Source organism: Schistocerca americana, chromosome 4 (assembly GCF_021461395.2).
Source record: "Schistocerca americana isolate TAMUIC-IGC-003095 chromosome 4, iqSchAmer2.1, whole genome shotgun sequence".
Taxonomy (NCBI): Eukaryota; Metazoa; Arthropoda; class Insecta; order Orthoptera; family Acrididae; genus Schistocerca; species Schistocerca americana.
This window is the reverse complement of record NC_060122.1, coordinates 305,626,800-305,631,770: the sequence shown is the minus strand read 5'-3', so window position 1 is coordinate 305,631,770 and position 4,971 is coordinate 305,626,800. Positions and strand designations below refer to the sequence as shown.

Here is a 4,971-nt window from a genome sequence, read left to right as displayed (position 1 = left end):
CTCGTAGTTATCGTACGTCCACGATTATCTGTTGGATATATTCGAATCTGTCGTCCTCTAGAGTTTTTACACGCTACAGCTCTCTCTCTAGTACCGTGGAAGTCATGTCTTCACACGTCTCCTATTAGTCTGTCCTTTCTTCTTGTCAGTGTTTTCCATTTGTTACTTTCTTCGTGGATTATGGGGAGATCTTCATCATTTCTTACGTTATTAGTCCACCTAATTTTCAACATTCTTCTGTAACACCACATCTCAAATGCTTCGATTACCTTCTTTCCAGATTTTCTCACTGTCCATGATTGACAAGCATAAACGCTGTGCCTCAAACTTAAAGTCACAGATTAAGGTCCATGTTTGATACCAGCATAACTCTTATGGGCCACCGAGCGAGATGGCGCAGTGGTTAGCACACTGGACTCGCATTCGGGAGGACGACGGTTCAATCCCGTCTCCGGCCATCCTGAGTTAGGTTTTCCGTGATTTCCCTAGATCACTTCAGGCAAATGCCGGGATGGTTCCTTTGAAAGGGCACGGCCGATTTCCTTCCCCATCCTCCCCTTACCCGAGCTTGCGCTTCGTCTCTAATGACCTTGTTGTCGACGGGACGTTAAACAATAATCTCCTCGTCCTCCTCCTCTTATGGCCAGGAATTCCTTATTTGCCTGTAATAACTTGCTTATTATGTCGTCCTTATTTCGTCTGTCACGTGTTATTTTGCTTTCAAAGTAGCAGAATTCCGTCCCTTCGTCTACTTTGAAGTCCCCAATTTTGATGTTACATTTATCGCTAACCTCACTTCTGCTACTACTCATTACTTTCAGCTTTCTTCGAAGCAGTCTTAATCCATACTCTGTATTCATTAGGCCGTTCAATCCCTTCAACACATCCTATAATTATTCTTCATTTTCAATGAGGATAGCAAGATCATCAGCGGATCTTATGATAACTTTTCACCTTGAGATTTAATCTCAATCTTATAATTTTCTTTATTTCCGTCATTGCTTCTTCGATGTATAGGTTGAACAGTAAGGGCGAGAGAACACATTGCTCTCTTACACCCATTCTGATACGCGTGCTTTGTTCTTGGTCTTACAGTCCTGTTGTTTCCTCTTGGTTCTTGTATATATTGCATGCTACTAGCCTTTCCTTGTAGCTTACTTCCGTATCTCATAATTCCGAACATATTGGACATTGTCGAACGCTTTTTCCAGGTCAACAAACCCTATTAAGGTGTCTTTATTTTCCATTAGCCTTCTTTCGACAGTCAGTCGACATCAGAACTGCTAAATTGCCTCTCTGGTGTCCTCACGTCTCCGAAAGCCAAACTAATAGTCATCTGACAGTTTCTCAATTTTCTTTTCCAACTCTTTGTATAGTACAATATATATATATATATATATATATATATATATATATATATATATATATATATATATATAAAATAAGAAACTTGAAAGTACGAACTGTGAAGCTCATGATGAGATACCGGTATCGAAATGTAAACTACATACTCTCTTGTAGCGTCTGCTATGGGACTTCGACGAACATATCCGTATTTTGATGAATGACTTCCTAATACCCTCGAGCTTATTAAATGAACCCATGACGAAACTCTCCACTCATCTTTGGATCTCTTCTATCTTTTCTTTTAATTTTATCTGAGACTAGCAACAAAGCAAGAATCAATAATTGGTCGAATGGGTGTTTGTAAGCAGCTTATTGTTGGTGAAATTTCATTTCCTTAATGTTCTTACAGGGAATCAGTATGTTATCTGCTTTTCCTAGACCTGAATTTATGTGGTTCTACCACTTCAGGCCACTCCGATCGGCTATAAATGTTTCCATTGTTTGATGTTGAGGAGAAGTTGATGTGCTATGAGTATTTATTGCGATTATATGGTTTGGCTTGCGTCTTATGTTGTTGACCAAATCATAAACTGTTTGTAGAGATTCACTAATAGAGTCTGTTACAGTTACGCGATTGTAGAACTATTGCTTTCAAATGGCTGTTCCAACATGAGAATGCGGATCGTACATCGCTAATAAAGACTACATCGCAACGGGTCTAACATTGCTCCTTGAGGAGCTCCTGGTATGTTTCGCCAATGGGGCTTGTCCATTCCCTATATTAAGAACCGTTGGCACCATGTGAGAGATGATGCAAACCGTTTCGGAGCAGTGACAGAGAATCCTCAATGTTTCATTCAGGTGGTTTGTAGTTTGTATGTGTATCATTAATCTTGATTAAATTTTGTTGACCGCCGATTATACTGCTACGAATCCTAACTGAATCTTTTGGCGGTGAACTGGACTAGGTAATAATTAGTAATTTTTGATACGTATTTACATTCTCCTGCCAATATTAGAAAGTCATGTGACAAATCATTAAGTTTTTTTATTATCTCGTTAAAATAACTAAATCGTTTAGTTAATAACTTATGAGCAGCTCAAAAGTTAAATAAGGGATATGATGGCTGAACTGCCGTGAAATTTCCGCTTTAGACTTCACAGATTCATAATCTTCTCGGATCGGCAGCCAGAACATGAAGTTATCTTGACACACAATTTCCGCGGTCCACCTGAACGCTATCTTTAGGTGAGTAAACTGTCGCACCAACTAGCCTAAACTGAATTCAGACTGCGAGCGGTGGTTTCTTAATACGCCCTGAAAGGCCAAGTGCGTGTGAGCAAGCAGTCGTTGTAACTACCCTCCATGGTGAAATCAACAAATTGCTCTCGAAAACTGTTGTGAAGTCCGTTGTTTTTTAATGTCAACAGAGTTCCAAGTCTTACTTAAAGTGTAACCCTTATCTCTGTTTATAAGACAGTCGAATTTCAATGGATTCTTTTAAAACACAATCCCAATAGAAAGACACAGGTGCAGACATTTTATGTCCCTCAGTAAGGCACTGCTCTGCCACCGCAGGCTTCTGGGGCTGAAACAAACATGTGTGCTGCTGCTGCTCAACACATCGGTCCTGAATGGTACGAACTGGTTGACCAGTACAAGCTTCCCCCACTATGGCAGGTGATTTTATTCACAGCGAGCATCCTCAAGACCAAGTCATCCTTTACTGAGCGAAGGAGCGATCTAATCTTGGCTGGCGGACAAAAAATGCTTTTGATCTCATATCTTATTTTAAAATTCCTCCTATTTTAGAACATAAGCTCCCAACAATTGCTAGGAAAGCTACCGTTTTACGTGTATCCTCTAACAGTTCCTTCGAATGTCCAAATTGGAAAGTACGACGGATCTGTTTCTTAGTACAGTTATTCTGCTTGAACACAACTTTAAGATGATCCAGAGCTTGAGTCAAGCTTTCTGCGTCTGAAATAGCATAAGCTCTTCTTGTCAACGTCCGCAGGAGCCCTGTATATTGGAACAATGGATTACCGCTCGGTGCATGCAGGTAACGGTTCGTGTGCTTGGGGTTTCGATAAACACTCTGATCCAGTGTCCCACCTTCCTTTCCATAAACCAAGACAGCCAGAAACAGAAGTTTTCCGTCCCTTTAAACCTCCATTATGAACTTGATGCGGGGTTGAAGGCAGTTACAATGATTTAGAAAACCGTTAAGAGCGTCTCCCTCATGTGGTCATAGCATTAACACATCGTCGTACTTCCAGAAAAAGGTAGGTTTTAAATACGACGCCCTCAGCACCATGTCTCCAAAATCTTCCAGAAATGAAATGTTATTTAGAATATGATCAGTATTATGCCGGGAAAGCCTACGTAGTCCACATGTCCTTACGCTTGAAATCAATATAAAAACTCCTCATTTGTCCCGTAATGTGCTTCATTTCTCGATGTCGGGAGATGATAATTTGTATTTGTGTACAAAATCCATCCGTCTTACATTTCAGGAGAAAGAGAGTTGTATTCGAAAACTGTTGGGCTTACCTATTGATGGCCGGCCGGAGTGGCCGAGCGGTTCTAGGCGCTACAGTCTGGAACCGCGCGACCGCTACGATCGCAGGTTCGAATCCTGCCTCGGGCTGGGATGTGTGTGATGTCCTTAAGTTAGTTAGGTTTAAGTAGTTCTAAGTTCTAGGGGACTGATGACCTCAGCAGTTAAGTCCCATAGTGCTCAGAGCCATTTGAACCATTTTTTTTTTTTTTTTACTATTGATGAGATTGACGATAAGTACCCTGCATTGTTACAGTGCTTTTGAGATTTTCCAGAGAAGTAAAAATATGACAGAATTTACACATCATTAAAGTAAGAATGATAGAAAGCAGAATCTTATGTATCTGTGACTCATCAAAATCAAATTGTAAATTTCGATAGTTGATAGCTTTCTGACGACAACAAAACATGCACGTTTTGAAAAGACACGAAAAGCAACATTTTACACCAATGTCTGTTATAGTCTTTCACTACAAATAGACTCGAGGATGTCTTGTAGCTAGACCATATGCTGATACTTACGTCACACACATTCACATAACCTAAGCCTCAGGTAGGTTGTCGTTTTTCTTCTTCTCAGAACACTGATTTGATGTATCTCTACTCGCTAGTCTATTCTCTGCAGTTATTTACATTATTTGAACATGCTTACTGCACCCATCTTTTAATCCCGCCCTCCACTCCTCTCACCCGCACCTCCTTCCATTGTCAAATGATGATACCTTGATATCGCAGGATATGTCCTATCAGGGGATCCGTTCTTTTAATCAGGCTGTGTCACAAACTTCTTTTCTCCCCAATTACATTCAGTACTTCCTCACTCCTTACTCGACCTACCCATCTAAGCTTCAGAATTCTTCTATAGCACCACATTCCAAAGCTTCTGCTCTTTTCTTGTCTGGTATGTTTAGCGTCCACGTTCCCCTTCCGTACATGGCTACATTCCAGACATAAAGCTTTAGAAAAGACTTAAAAACATTTCAATTTTTATTCATTGTTAACAAACGCTTCTCTTGCTCTTGCATCTGTGTTTTATATTCTTTTTACTTCAGCCATCTTCAGC

The 4,971-nt window shown here is 40.4% G+C and overlaps 1 non-coding gene across 1 annotated transcript; it reads left to right on the top strand.

The window, feature by feature from the left end:
* Positions 1–377: 377 nt before the first annotated feature.
* On the top strand, positions 378–458 carry Trnaa-cgc. Its single transcript has one exon. It is a non-coding gene; the product is annotated as a tRNA-Ala (tRNA).
* The last annotated feature ends 4,513 nt before the right edge of the window (positions 459–4,971 follow it).